The sequence below is a fragment of the Phalangium opilio genome, unplaced genomic scaffold, assembly GCF_054372755.1.
Source record: "Phalangium opilio isolate 3A_F unplaced genomic scaffold, DU_Popi_V2 ptg000059l_1, whole genome shotgun sequence".
Taxonomy (NCBI): Eukaryota; Metazoa; Arthropoda; class Arachnida; order Opiliones; family Phalangiidae; genus Phalangium; species Phalangium opilio.
The window spans coordinates 571,171-586,376 of record NW_028324176.1 but is presented as its reverse complement, the minus strand read 5'-3'; the positions used below and the strand labels follow the sequence as shown (position 1 = coordinate 586,376).

At 40.1% G+C, this 15,206-nt stretch overlaps 14 non-coding genes and 1 pseudogene across 14 annotated transcripts; all 15 read right to left on the bottom strand.

Annotated features, from left to right (window-relative positions):
* Positions 1 to 8,299: 8,299 nt before the first annotated feature.
* LOC149667249 (signal recognition particle RNA) lies at positions 8,300 to 8,599 on the bottom strand. The gene has a single exon (XR_016368213.1).
* An 89-nt stretch (positions 8,600 to 8,688) lies between these two features.
* LOC149667248 (signal recognition particle RNA) lies at positions 8,689 to 8,987 on the bottom strand. The gene has a single exon (XR_016368205.1).
* A 93-nt stretch (positions 8,988 to 9,080) lies between these two features.
* LOC149667247 (signal recognition particle RNA) lies at positions 9,081 to 9,364 on the bottom strand (annotated as a pseudogene).
* Positions 9,365 to 9,453: 89 nt separating this feature from the next.
* On the bottom strand, positions 9,454 to 9,753 carry LOC149667246 (signal recognition particle RNA). The gene has a single exon (XR_016368207.1).
* An 89-nt stretch (positions 9,754 to 9,842) lies between these two features.
* Positions 9,843 to 10,141, bottom strand: LOC149667245 (signal recognition particle RNA). The gene has a single exon (XR_016368209.1).
* Positions 10,142 to 10,230: 89 nt separating this feature from the next.
* On the bottom strand, positions 10,231 to 10,530 carry LOC149667244 (signal recognition particle RNA). The gene has a single exon (XR_016368204.1).
* An 89-nt stretch (positions 10,531 to 10,619) lies between these two features.
* LOC149667243 (signal recognition particle RNA) lies at positions 10,620 to 10,918 on the bottom strand. The gene has a single exon (XR_016368206.1).
* An 89-nt stretch (positions 10,919 to 11,007) lies between these two features.
* On the bottom strand, positions 11,008 to 11,307 carry LOC149667242 (signal recognition particle RNA). Its single transcript, XR_016368202.1, has one exon.
* An 89-nt stretch (positions 11,308 to 11,396) lies between these two features.
* On the bottom strand, positions 11,397 to 11,696 carry LOC149667241 (signal recognition particle RNA). Its single transcript, XR_016368214.1, has one exon.
* An 89-nt stretch (positions 11,697 to 11,785) lies between these two features.
* LOC149667240 (signal recognition particle RNA) lies at positions 11,786 to 12,085 on the bottom strand. Its single transcript, XR_016368208.1, has one exon.
* Positions 12,086 to 12,174: 89 nt separating this feature from the next.
* On the bottom strand, positions 12,175 to 12,473 carry LOC149667239 (signal recognition particle RNA). The gene has a single exon (XR_016368203.1).
* An 89-nt stretch (positions 12,474 to 12,562) lies between these two features.
* LOC149667238 (signal recognition particle RNA) lies at positions 12,563 to 12,861 on the bottom strand. Its single transcript, XR_016368211.1, has one exon.
* Positions 12,862 to 12,950: 89 nt separating this feature from the next.
* LOC149667237 (signal recognition particle RNA) lies at positions 12,951 to 13,249 on the bottom strand. The gene has a single exon (XR_016368210.1).
* Positions 13,250 to 13,338: 89 nt separating this feature from the next.
* Positions 13,339 to 13,638, bottom strand: LOC149667236 (signal recognition particle RNA). The gene has a single exon (XR_016368212.1).
* Positions 13,639 to 13,727: 89 nt separating this feature from the next.
* LOC149667235 (signal recognition particle RNA) lies at positions 13,728 to 14,027 on the bottom strand. The gene has a single exon (XR_016368201.1).
* Positions 14,028 to 15,206: the final 1,179 nt, after the last annotated feature.

Here is a 15,206-nt window from a genome sequence, read left to right as displayed (position 1 = left end):
TCATAAAAAATATAGCAATACTACTTTTAATATGGTTTAAAAGCTACAATGGTTATTATACGATTTTAGTACAAATATGAGGCTAGTTATTAAACTAAAATGTTCACAGGATTGACGAAAAAATATATTTTTCCTGACGCGCTATACACGTTAAAATACTGATATACGATTACGGATGAAAATATCGAAATATTACTAAAAAAACGTTACTATAATTATCATCAAAAAAATAAAAATTACACTTATACAAAACAGTATACTAATTTTTAAACTATAGTGCTAATATATACTAATTAAAAAAAGCTTACTAGATGCAAAAACAGTACCAAAAAACACTGTATATTCGTTAAAATATTGTTACATGTTAATAGTTAAAATACGTTAATATTACTATAAATAATACTTGAGATACCTATTAAAATACTGATACTGGGTATCTAAAATATATACAAGTAACTTATGTGGAAAATGTCAAAGATTCTATTTAATATAACCGTATGGGGTAGTTTTATAATCAGGTAGAACTCTAACTTTATCCACTACGACCTGATATGTTTTGGTCTGGTTGATCGTGATCAGTGTGTGATCTTGCAGACGTCTGATTTGAGGGCCAATAGGGACTTGAATCGAGTTCATTAGAGGTTCACCTTCATTGTTTACCCCCAGTAGTTTCTTCATTGTTTCAAAATTTATATAATTTTCTGTATAGGCGTTTAAATAAAATCCTTTAACTTTGATAATGTTAGTTTTTTGGCCCGTTTTAGGGTCGAGAATATCCATAGAATAGTTCTTGGGTCCAGCACTCCCCCATTCACAAATATAAGCGTCTTGCCCATAAGGTTCTAATTCATTTTTTAGTTGCCCTAAATAATCGCCAGTGGGTAGCAAATGAGCGCCGTCTGGCGAGAGGTATACTAAACTATCCGTGTCATCATAAAAGCAAAGGTCACCGACCTTTTCAAGATGTTTTAGTAAATGCAGACGGGCCATAGCTGTTGTGTAACAAGCGATAACTACGTTTGTGTGTTTGTGCACAATCTCGTTTTCTAGAATGTGTTCGTATTTTACTAGTACGGTGTTTTCGTTGATTGTTAGTAAACTTTTAACCTCCAAGTCAGGATTTAGTATTAATGCATATAATTGGCAAGCATCTTTGATTATTTCGGTAGAGGTGTGTCTTGTTTTTTGGCCAAATTTACCCCAAAAAGAATTAAGCATAAGTTTGCTAAGACATCTGAGACCTTCATTTTTCTCTACTTTGGTGATATCCAGTTCTACACCCTCTTCGTCTTTGAAACTTTTGATATAGTTCTCTTTATCTTCTTGAGTCTGACAATCTGCCGGGAAGCCGCTAGCTAGGGTTTTATACTCTAAAAAGGTATTAACATAATCTTTAAAGGAATGGTTCACCCATAAACTTTTTTGTCTCTTAGCGTCAATAGTACTTTTATAAAGATAGTGGTACTACTGAAATTAAATTATTAGCGATAGTTTTCATTTTATAATTAAAATAAAATTTTATATGGACAAAACCCTTAACCTCTATCTCTAAACTCCACTGTCGTGCTTTTCCAGACCTGCCAGATGACTGGCTGGTTTAAATAGCGTTTAGCCAATAAGATTTTAGCACTCTAAGCAGAAGAATTTAGGTCGGGTTTTTTTTTGAGTCTGACTCTGACAATTTCGTCTTCAAGTATGTTTAGCTCTCGTCGTTAGTCGTTTCGTTGATCAATTTGAATCAAAATTAATTGCCAAAATGCCAAGTTGTATTATAAAAGACTGTCAGTGTTAACTCTAGGTGTGCGGTTAGTTTTTATACTGTTCCCGATCACTGTAAGTACCCTTATAGTGCATTAAAATGGTTACGATATGCCAGATTCCCTAGTGTACTAGCTAGGCCTTTGCTACGGGCTTGACTACGGCTCTCTCTACGGGCGCTGCCAACGTACCTTGTCGCCGGTCTAGCGCTCAACCGCGTAATAGTCGAGTTTACTTTTTAGTAGAAGCTTGTCCTATAGATACCTCGGCCAATAAGATGGAGGACTGAATTAATAAATGAGAGTGACGTATCGTACTCTCTCTGGCTTTGCGGAAAAGCACCATACAGGCGTTATAGGGTCATCAATGCAATTAGTTTTTCTGATTTAATTTAAAATATACTTAATGTAAAAATTTTTCAACTCTCGAAATCTTGGTTTTGGGTGTAATTAAAGGGATTACAGCAAAAAAGGTTTATGGGTGAACCATTCCTTTAAACAGTCCTCCCTGTTTTGTTTTGGGGTCGTACTGTGTCACTTTGTATGACCAAGCCTCGTACATTCGCGCGATTGTGAAACCATTCTCTATTGCATGACGTTACTCGTCGACTATCCATGTACCTCTCAATTCTCTTTTTTCAGGAGTATGTTCGCAATCACCTTGAAACTGGGTTTTACAACATGTGTAGCATAACGGAAATGTTAATTTTCCGTTAATACGAGCGGGCAGAACGGGGTGAATTAGGTTTTGGGCCAGTAATACGTCGCATTTAAGAAGACCATCAAACGAAAATATGTCGGGAAAGTTGTCTAATATGATTTCAGGATGGCCTATAGGTATCTTGGTGGTTTTGTTAATGAATGAGTATAGACTTGTGAAATCCACGTAATGAATTCGCTCCGATCCTGTTGTTTTATGATATAGTTTTGTTGCGCAACATCTTCCTCCGAAGAATGCATAACGGGGGTCTAATCTTTTTACTATTTTAGGCTTAATGTCATTACATTTTAAAAACTCTATTATTTCTGGTTTATTTACTTTTTCTTCCTGCCATTCACACTCCCATTTGACATTTACTTTATAGTTGAGTGATTCTAGCTTTGTCAACACGTTCATGTTTTTAATATATCTAGAATTCAAAGTTTGCGCAGGGTCTCCGTGCAAAGGCTTGTTTCTGTTTAAAGGAAAGTGTATTTTACACCCATGGTAGAAACACCCCCAATACTCAAATATTTCTTGGTTGATTTCACAAAATCCGTGTACTCCCTCTAAAGGAGGATTCGATAGATATATTTCGTTTGTGCGCGGTCCACTCAAGCCACTCTATAGCCCCTATTGACTGATTTTCGCTAAGTCTATAATAATTTGCCGGTATGATGCCTATAGTATTGGGATTAAGATAATTTCGGCGAAACACGTGAGAGCACACGCCGGGAAGAGTAATAGCGCCGCAATTAAATGGATCAACGCCTGTTGCTTTAAGCAGTAGTGTACGAAACGTTACACATCCTAGGAATAGTAAAATTGTGTCGTTCTCACAATAATAATTGAGTTCCTTCAAGAAGTCGAAACCTTTACCTTTACTATCTTCGGAGCTATGCCATTTTAAGAAGGCATCTAAATTTTTCCTTGTTAAATATTGACAACCATAAGCTTCGATAGGGGGCAGATTAGTTTCTATAACATAGTTGGTTTCAATCTGTCTATTTACATCAAAATTATGCTCTATTACATTGAATAAAAAATGTGGAAAATACCCTTTGACTGTGTCTGATATACCAAAAGTAGCGGGAAACTTTGCTAAAGCTACAGGGATGAAATTATAAGAATCCAGAAATAGCAAGTTAAACAATTTCATTTCTAAAATTCGAGTACCGTTAATTTTCAAAGACGGAACGAATTTTTCATACCTATTAATGATTTCTCGAATTAGTAATTGATTATCATAATTACTGACATAGTGAGAGAGTATGATGACGTTCTTAACGGCATGCAATTGCATTAAATAATCTAAAAATAAAGATATAGGATTACCGCCTGAAAATTGTTGTTTACGCTTACCAAACTGACTACACATAATACAGTTAAAATTTAGCGATGTTTCATCTATACAAAACTCACACACGGTTATACTGACTACCTTTCCTGACATACCTTCGTTTGCACACATTCTATATCAAAGAAAATGTACATAAGATTTGGCTGATTATGTTTAGGCTTCTTAATGGATGGCACTTTCAGAGGTTTGTCTGTGATAACCTGGATATAACATAAGTGATTGCTGGGCTGATATTTCTTACAGACCTGACAAAATATCTCCCCACACGTATGCATCTCAGTTCTACGGGAAAAATCAATAATATTTAAACAGTCTTTACAGTGAAAAAGACGTTCGCATAGGGACTTTTTATTGCTGGAAGATGCTAAGTGGCTTTGATAGCAATCATCGCCTAGGAACTTTCGTAAACAAGACCCACAAGCTATCTTGGGGCCTTGACATATAGTGGGTCTCATACAACTAAAGCAAAAGTCATTACATTTATGCGATTGTATTCGCCAATAAGGTACGAGACATGTTTCACAGAATCGGTCGTGATTGAAAAGTGGTCTTAATTTCGTAATAACATTATAATGGTTATTTTCATTCAATAAAAAGAGGCGGGGCCTAGTATCATCGGGATCGTTTTCACCTAAAATCAAGATAGAAACACTATTTTCGAATTTGTAGACGAAAATCGAATATTGATTTAAATAAATTTTGAACTTTTGAAACGATTTGGCAGTCCCACACTCACTAGCCCTTACTCCTGCCTTAAGACATAGTTCTAAAGCAGCTTCTTTCTGCATTTTGTTCTCATCTATAGCTTTAGATATTGATACGTAATGGGTTTTCAACGCTTTGTTTTTTTTGTTGTTCATGTAGTCACGATGAGAAACAGCTACACAAAGGGCTCTAGCTTGACAGAGATAATCTGAATTGACTATACGTACAATACCTCGTCTATCTTTACAGAATAGATTAAAAGGTTTAATGCCTCGGGGCGCAGATAGGGCCTTGCCCTCAGGCAATCGAACAATGCTAAAAATCATTTTAACAGGGCCAAGGAAAAATGCTTCCATTTCGTCATTATAGAGCATAACACTAAGCTGGTCAAAAAAAATACTGGGGTCGACTTGATCTGCTCTTCTAAAAGATAATTCTAGTTCGGACCTACAAATATTTGCCGCACCCTTTAAAGTAATTTGGACGTAATCTGTAGGCCTGTTCTTACTAAGGACGCATTTGGTTACGGTACATACACTAGCGACGGGATCTTCAGTAACTCTAAGAACTACCTCCCTACCATACATGTTAAAATGTTTGCAAAATCTCTCACTTTGTCCTATTATCTCGCAAGAAGGTACGTTTTCAATAGGTATGGGCTGGTCCGTTTCTCCTCCTGCCCATTGTACGTCGATATCATCGTCAGAAAGCGCCTCTTCAGATCCGTGCTCCCTCGGTAGGGTATCGTTCAATAGTATCTCCTTTGCGGGTGGTCCTTGATCCGTTCCGTCTAAAAATGTGGCTATATCTCTATCATGTTGCGAGTTGTTGAAGTCGGCGATTAGTGCTTCTTGTATACCCAGCTCAATTTCTTCTTGTCGTATTGCCAGGCGATCTACGTATTCAGCTCTTAAGGGACTAGGAATTAGATTCCTTAAGTTTTCCAATTCTTCTAGGTTATTACAGTCCTCTGGTACTCGTGCAACTGTTTTCATATAATCGAGTAAGTCGAGGCAAGCTCAAATAGCATTTAAGTCATCATGTACTACAAGTTGTGGCAGAGTCTGACGTCCGTGCACCGGATCTATTCGCAGATAGTCGCATAGGAAGAAATAAAACTCGTATATTAAACGTAACGGCCAAGGTCTATTCATAGTCAGTTCGTTCAAAGTTGTACTAAGAGTTTCAGGATCCATGTTTGTCTCTCGGTGTTTGAAGATCGACTGTGTATTTTGATCATTTCCTTAGCCCCTTTTATACTAAATTTCTTAATCGTTTAACAATATCTTGATTTATTGCTTATCAGTCACCAGATGCTTTCTTACAATGCATTTCTGACACACGCTTGTTAATAGTTTACCGATTTTATAACTAAAGAACGTTGGATTTGCTTTATGTCAAATAAATTGTCAACAAAAGAGCGGCCTATAAATAGAATTTTGGTACAAACACTGCAAATAATGGACAATTTTTTTGGGGTAATAAATAAAAAACATGGTGTGTAAAGCATTTCTGGAGATTCTCAAATGAGAAAATATCCTTTGTTATCTTCAAGTCTGTTAAATAATAACGTTCCGAATTTCTCTAACAGGTCATAAAAACCCTTGTACACTTTTCAAAAAAATGCCACCTTAAGCTAACTAAATTTCTTAATAGACACGTCCACATTATTCAATCGTTTAACAATAGCCTGATTTATTGCTTGATCTTATCAGTCAACAGATATTTTTCTCACTATGCATTTTCGGACACACGCCTGTTAATAGTTTACCGATTTTATAATAAAAGAACGTTGGATTTGCTTTATGTCAAATAAATTGTCAAGAAAAGAGTGCCCTATAAATCGATTTTTGTTACAAACACAGAAAATAAGGGACAATACTTTATTAGGGTAATAAATAAAAAACATGGTGTGTAAAAAGTTTCTAGTGATTCTTAATTGTGAAAATATCCTTTGTTATCTTCAAGTCTGTTAAATAATAACGTTCCGAATTTCTCTAACAGGTCATAAAAACCCTTGTACTGTACACTTTTCAAACAAGTTGGGAAAACCAAAATATTACCTCTCCGAGTCAAGAGGTCTACTACTGCAAACTTATTTACCTAGATATGGAATTATTTCTCTTTTTTTGAAGTAAAAATTTACAAATTATTGAAGCAGTATTCCAAGCATAGCGAATATATATAGTAAAGCAGACGACATTTTACATCAAATAAGGATAAATCTTGGACACATGGAAATCAGTCAATGGGGAAAAGAACAGGAAATGAAGTGTATAAATTTTGGAGAAATATAACCTATATGTGTTTGCAAAGGCCCAATTGTCTACGCTTCCGCTGTTTACCCGTGTTATGCGTGTTAAGGTTAAATAACACCAAAGCTGATTTGTGGCTAAACGCACTGAAAGTCTTGCACACCATATAAAGAATGAAAACTCCGTAGCTAATACTCGTTTACCATCAGCCCTTTCACTGATCTAATTGCTACCATGATGCTTTCTTCTATTATAAAATCTAAATCTGATTATTTAAACGTGTATTTAACTTTCGGCTCACTCTGAACCGTTAATGTCTCTTCAATACAGACACGAAAATCAACACCCATAGTTTACTACACCTTGGGCCTCAATTATTTACTCTTTAGTTCACTAGGCCTGTTACGGACAAAAACTTGATTTAACCGCCAGGGTGTAAGCCTTAGCGTTCTTCTTGATATAACTAAAGCAAGGATTATTCTATATACAGATGTAGTATAGCTTAAGTAATATATAAACAGCCATTTCAAATAATAATATTAAAAAATGTCCTTGGAATATCAAAATGAAACAGTGCTTTCAAGTTACAAAACTACTAAATGCATCGTAATTACGAAAAATACTTCCACATATTCACTTTATATTATGGAAAAAGGGAATATTAAGGTTCTGTATGATTTCTTAACACATCAACACAAGGCTAACTACTTACGCGACGCACTAGTGTAACAATGGACGGACACACACAGACAAAAACATCGACTGCTTTTTAACTCTTTCCGTATTAATTTTGAGTTGAGAAACAAGATTATCTTAAATATTAAAATAAATATAATTAATAATAAATATTTTCTTCGTTAGTTGTTCGCCTTATTGAGCGTTACATCGTTTTTATAATGAACAATTAAACATTCTAGAGAGGCTTGACTAATATTGGCGTTTGAAATGAAACATACGCCGTTTGCTTCCCCTTACTCAAATAGGTAGTATATAATCGTGTGGAACTACAGTTAAAAGCAAGAACAACCGCAATTGCGAAAACCTTTGGTGGACAACCCACCTAAGGGAGGCTAGACGTTTCTCGTAACCCTAACTGATCGCCGCGAATGTCTTAAACAAAACGATGACGATGGAGTTAGAAGCCAATGAGACAGATTGGTGTCTATGTGGAATAGACGGAAGACCAGTAGATGGTGGTGTCTAGAAGCCAGTATGTACAGACTGGTGTCCAAGTGGGATGGACAAAGACCAAAAGATGGTGGTGATTAGAAGCCAGTAAGTACAGACTGGTGTCCGTGTGGGATGTACAAAGACCAGAAGTTGGTGGTCTGAGAATTCAAGTAGAGGAGCCATTTCCGTGACTGTGAAAGCAGTTCGGAAATGGCGAACACGTTTGCTCCGATTTGGAAACTGCGAACGCGGTCACGTGGGTGTAACAACAGACACACACACACAAACACACAGACACGGCCGTTACAGAACCTCTCCTGGACTACGTCACACAGAGAGGTAAAAACTGACATAAGAATCGTGTACGTTCGTATTGGTTGCGTTGTGACTCGAAGCTCGCTCTCAGACGTTATCCCGTCACTGCCGAATGCGGGAACTTTTGCCTGCTACGTTACCGCCGTGAGCCGTTTTGCCCCTCCTTAGAACAACCTGGTGGTCCATAAGCTACCTCAAGACGACCATATTGACACAAAGCTTAACGCGGACGTCCGATCTACACGAGTCCTTGAGTCACAGGAATCCCAACCTCATACCAGCCATCGACTCTAGCTTCCAAAGAGCTGGATTACAGGAGAACGCCACAACTCCCAGCTGCAAAGTAATCTCGAATAAAACAATTCAAACTTTGCAAGGATAACAATATTGAAGTTAAAATCACTATCTGAAGTGTAAAAACTGACATTAGAACCGTGTACGGTCGTATTGGTTGCGTTGTGACTCGAAGCTCGCTCTCAGACGTTATCCCGTCACTGCCGAAGCGGGAACTTTTGCCTGCTGCGTTACCGCCCCGAGCCGTTTTGCCCCTCCTTAGAACAAACTGGTAGTCCATAAGCTACCGAAAGACGACCATATTGACACCCAGCTTAACGCGGACGTCCGATCTACACGAGTCCTTGAGTCACAGGAATCCCAACTGCATACCATCCATCGATTCTAGCTTCCAAAGAGCAGGATTACAGGAGAACGCCACAACTCCCAGCTGAAAAGTAATCTCGAATAAAACAATTCAAACTTTGCAAGGATAACAACATTGAAGTTAAAATCACTATCTGAAGTGTAAAAACTGACATAAGAATCGTGTACGTTCGTATTGGTTGCGTTGTGACTCGAAGCTCGCTCTCAGACGTTATCCCGTCACTGCCGAATGCGGGAACTTTTGCCTGTTGCGTTACCGCCCTGAGCCGTTTTGCTCCTACTAAGAACAACCTGGTGGTCCATAAGCTACCTCAAGACGACCATATTGACACCCAGCTTAACGCGGACGTCCGATCTACACGAGTCCTTGAGTCACAGGAATTTCAACCTCATACCATCCATCGAAAGGGCTGGATTACTGGAGAACACCACAACTCCCAGCTGCAAACTAATCTCGAATAAAACAATTCAAACTTTGCAAGGATAACAACATTCAAGTTAAAATCACTATCTGAAGTGTAAAAACTGACATAAGAATCGTGTACTTTCGTATTGGTTGCGTTGTGACTCGAAGCTCGCTCTCAGACGTTATCCCGTCACTGCCGAATGCGGGAACTTTAGTCTGCTGCGTTACCGCCCCGAGCCGTTTTGCCCCTCCTTAGAACAAACTGGTAGTCCATAAGCTACCTCAAGATGACCATATTGACACCCAGCTTAACGCGGACGTCCGATCTACACGAGTCCTTGAGTCACAGGAATCCCAACCTCAAACCATCCATCGATTCTAGCTTCCAAAGAGCTGGATTATAGGAGAACGCCACAAATTCCAGCTGCAAAGTCATCTCGAATAAAACAATTAAAACATTGCAAGGATAACAACATTGAAGTTAAAATCACTATCTGATGTGTAAAAACTGACATAAGAACCGTGTACGGTCGTATTGGTTGCGTTGTGACTCGCAGCTCGCTCTCAGACTTATCCCGTCACTGCCGAATGCGGGAACTTTTGCCTGCTGCGTTACCACCCTGAGCCGTTTTGCCCCTCCTTAGAAGAACCTGGCGGTCCTTAAGCTACCTCAAGACGACCATATTGACACAAAGCTTAACGCGGACGTCCGATCTACACGAGTCCTTTAGTCACAGGAATCCCAACCTCATACCAGCCATCGATTCTAGCTTCCAAAGAGCTGGATTACAGGAGAACGCCACAACTCCCAGCTGCAAAGTAATCTCGAATAAAACAATTCAAACTTTGCAAGGATAACAATATTGAAGGTAAAATCACTATCTGAAGTGTAAAAACTGACATAAGAATCGTGTACTTTCGTATTGGTTGCGTTGTGACTCGAAGCTCGCTCTCAGACGTTATCCCGTCACTGCCGAATGCGGGAACGTTTGTCTGCTGCGTTACCACCCTGAGCCGTTTTGCCCCTCCTTAGAAGAACCTGGCGGTCCATAAGCTACCTCAAGACGACCATATTGACACAAAGCTTAACGCGGACGTCCGATCTACACGAGTCCTTGAGTCACAGGAATCCCAACCTCATACCAGCCATCGATTCTAGCTTCCAAAGAGCTGGATTACAGGAGAACGCCACAACTCCCAGCTGCAAAGTAATCTCGAATAAAACAATTCAAACTTTGCAAGGATAACAATATTGAAGTTAAAATCACTATCTGAAGTGTAAAAACTGACATTAGAACCGTGTACGGTCGTATTGGTTGCGTTGTGACTCGAAGCTCGCTCTCAGACGTTATCCCGTCACTGCCGAAGCGGGAACTTTTGCCTGCTGCGTTACCGCCCCGAGCCGTTTTGCCCCTCCTTAGAACAAACTGGTAGTCCATAAGCTACCTCAAGACGACCATATTGACACCCAGCTTAACGCGGACGTCCGATCTACACGAGTCCTTGAGTCACAGGAATTTCAACCTCATACCATCCATCGATTCTAGCTTCCAAAGAGCTGGATTACAGGAGAACGCCACAAATTCCAGCTGCAAAATCGTCTCGAATAAAACAATTAAAACATTGCAAGGATAACAACATTGAAGTTAAAATCACTATCTGAAGTGTAAAAACTGACATAAGAACCGTGTACGGTCGTATTGGTTGCGTTGTGACTCGAAGCTCGCTCTCAGACGTTATCCCGTCACTGCCGAATGCGGGAACTTTTGTCTGCTGCGTTACCGCCCCGAGCCGTTTTGCCCCTCCTTAGAACAAACTGGTAGTCCATGAGCTACCTCAAGATGACCATATTGACACCCAGCTTAACGCGGACGTCCGATCTACACGAGTCCTTGAGTCACAGGAATCCCAACCTCAAACCATCCATCGATTCTATCTTCCTAAGAGCTGGATTACAGGAGAACGCCACAAATTCCAGCTGCAAAGTCATCTCGAATAAAACAATTAAAACATTGCAAGGATAACAACATTGAAGTTAAAATCTCTATCTGATGTGTAAAAACTGACATAAGAACCGTGTACGGTCGTATTGGTTGCGTTGTGACTCGAAGCTCGCTCTCAGACGTTATCCCGTCACTGCCGAATGCGGGAACTTTTGCCTGCTGCGTTACCACCCTGAGCCGTTTTGCCCCTCCTTAGAAGAACCTGGCGGTCCTTAAGCTACCTCAAGACGACCATATTGACACAAAGCTTAACGCGGACGTCCGATCTACACGAGTCCTTTAGTCACAGGAATCCCAACCTCATACCAGCCATCGATTCTAGCTTCCAAAGAGCTGGATTACAGGAGAACGCCACAACTCCCAGCTGCAAAGTAATCTCGAATAAAACAATTCAAACTTTGCAAGGATAACAATATTGAAGGTAAAATCACTATCTGAAGTGTAAAAACTGACATAAGAATCGTGTACTTTCGTATTGGTTGCGTTGTGACTCGAAGCTCGCTCTCAGACGTTATCCCGTCACTGCCGAATGCGGGAACTTTTGTCTGCTGCGTTACCACCCTGAGCCGTTTTGCCCCTCCTTAGAAGAACCTGGCGGTCCATAAGCTACCTCAAGACGACCATATTGACACAAAGCTTAACGCGGACGTCCGATCTACACGAGTCCTTGAGTCACAGGAATCCCAACCTCATACCAGCCATCGATTCTAGCTTCCAAAGAGCTGGGTTACAGGAGAACGCCACAACTCCCAGCTGCAAAGTAATCTCGAATAAAACAATTCAAACTTTGCAAGGATAACAATATTGAAGTTAAAATCACTATCTGAAGTGTAAAAACTGACATTAGAACCGTGTACGGTCGTATTGGTTGCGTTGTGACTCGAAGCTCGCTTTCAGACGTTATCCCGTCACTGCCGAAGCGGGAACTTTTGCCTGCTGCGTTACCGCCCCGAGCCGTTTTGCCCCTCCTTAGAACAAACTGGTAGTCCATAAGCTACCTCAAGACGACCATATTGACACCCAGCTTAACGCGGACGTCCGATCTACACGAGTCCTTGAGTCACAGGAATCCCAACTTCATACCATCCATCGATTCGAGCTTCCAAAGAGCAGGATTACAGGAGAACGCCACAACTCCCAGCTGAAAAGTAATCTCGAATAAAACAATTCAAACTTTGCAAGGATAACAATATTGAAGTTAAAATCACTATCTGAAGTGTAAAAACTGACATTAGAACCGTGTACGGTCGTATTGGTTGCGTTGTGACTCGAAGCTCGCTCTCAGATGTTATCCCGTCACTGCCGAAGCGGGAACTTTTGCCTGCTGCGTTACCGCCCCGAGCCGTTTTGCCCCTCCTTAGAACAAACTGGTAGTCCATAAGCTACCTCAAGACGACCATATTGACACCCAGCTTAACGCGGACGTCCGATCTACACGAGTCCTTGAGTCACAGGAATTTCAACCTCATACCATCCATCGATTTTAGCTTCCAAAGAGCTGGATTACAGGAGAACGCCACAAATTCCAGCTGCAAAGTCGTCTCGAATAAAACAATTAAAACATTGCAAGGATAACAACATTGAAGTTAAAATCACTATCTGAAGTGTAAAAACTGACATAAGAACCGTGTACGGTCGTATTGGTTGCGTTGTGACTCGAAGCTCGCTCTCAGACGTTATCCCGTCACTGCCGAATGCGGGAACTTTTGCCTGCTGCGTTACCACCCTGAGCCGTTTGCCCCTCCTTAGAACAAACTGGTAGTGCATAAGCTACCGAAAGACGACCATATTGACACCCAGCTTAACGTGGACGTCCGATCTACACGAGTCCTTGAGTCACAGGAATCCCAACCTCATACCATCCATCGATTCTAGCTTCCAAAGAGCTGGATTACAGGAGAACGCCACAAATTCCACCTGCAAAGTCATCTCGAATAAAACAATTCAAACTTTGCAAGAATAACAACATTCAAGTTAAAATCACTATCTGAAGTGTAAAAACTGACATAAGAATCGTGTACGTTCGTATTGGTTGCGTTGTGACTCGAAGCTCCCTCTCAGACGTTATCCCGTCACTGCCGAATGCGGGAACTTTTGCCTGCTGCGTTACCGCCCTTAGCCGTTTTTCCCCTCCTTAGAACAACCTGGTGGTCCATGAGCTACCTCAAGACGACCATATTGACACCCAGCTTAACGCAGACGTCCGATCTACACGAGTCCTTGAGTCACAGGAATCCCAACCACATACCATCCATCGATTCTAGCTTCCAAAGGGTTGGATTACAGGAGCACGCCACTACTCCCTGCTGCAAAGGCATCTCGAATTAAACAATTCAAACTTTGCAAGGATAACAACATTGAAGCTAAAATCACTATCAGAAGTGTAAAAACTGACATAAGAATCGTGTACGGACGTATTGGTTGCGTTGTGACTCGAAGCTCGCTCTCAGACGTTATCCCGTCACTGCCGAATGCGGGAACTTTTGCCTGCTGCGTTACCGCCCTGAGCCGTTTTGCTCCTCCTAAGAAAAACCTGGTGGTCCATGAGCTACCTCAAGACGACCATATTGACACCCAGCATAACGCAGACGTCCGATCTACACGAGTCCTTGAGTCACAGGAATCCCAACCACGTACCATCCATTGATTCTAGCTTTCAAAGGGTTGGATTACAGGAGCACGCCACTACTCCCTGCTGCAAAGTGATCTCGAATTAAACAATTCAAACTTTGCAAGGATAACAACATTGAAGCTAAAATCACTATCAGAAGTGTAAAAACTGACATAAGAACCGTGTACGTTCGTATTGGTTATGGAGGCAAGTACACAAAGGTTGACAAGAATACGCCAGATCTTGGAGATCAACCCCCTAAAAACTGATTATTGCACTTTTTATTTTATTGATCTCGGGAATGCTGGAATTCCTTAACCTCTGGTTTCAGAGTTTGGACGAGATTGTTTGAAGAATGACGTCATCTTACAAACATGTTGAAACGCGCCCGTAAAGAATAACTTACTACAGATAAAACTACAGATCTCGAAAGATTAGTCTTGGAACTTTACGTTAGAAAACAACTAAACGCTTTGTATATCAAAGAAAAACTTAATGAGTAGTTTTAACTTTAAAGGTATGATAAATTTATTCCTTGTTTTCTTGGGGTTTTTCAGGTGTTTTTTCCTCGGTCCTGATTTTGTTATTTATTGACTTGGTGTACGTCTCTGTTTCATCTATGCTAAAGGGTATGTTTTTTGTGTGCCTACCTCTGATAAAGTTGCACTTAGGGAAATGTTTCAAATGTTCTTCGTAAGGATTATCGGTGGGTTTCCAGGCTAATAAAATGCCGTTGCATTCGAAGCACTGTACTAGATCATCGGTATGTAACGAATAAAACCCCGCTCTACTTAAAGCTTTTTTATAGTTTTCATCTTGTGGCCAGGAGTAAAAAGTATGATATCTCTGCAGCTCCGAGTTCATGATGATGAATGAATATGATGATAGAAATATTCGATTTATTTATCACCAATAGTTCCTACCCCTCTCTTTTACCCCCCCTCCATTACTTAATATATGAAATAAAAGAAAACAGTATTAAAAAGGTGACACATTTATTTTTTAAAAATGCAAAAGAGATTACAAAGAGTATTTCTTAACAAAAGGATTAAGTTATTCTTTACAGGCGCGTTTCAACATGTTTGTAAGATGACGTCATTCTTCAAACAATCTCGTCCAAACTCTGAAACCAGAGATTAAGGAATTCCAGCATTCCCAAGATCAATAAAATAAATAGTACAATAAGTAGTTTTTAGGGGGTTGATCTCCAAGATCTGGCGTATTCTTGTCAACCTTTGTGTACTTGCCTCCATAACAACTCTAA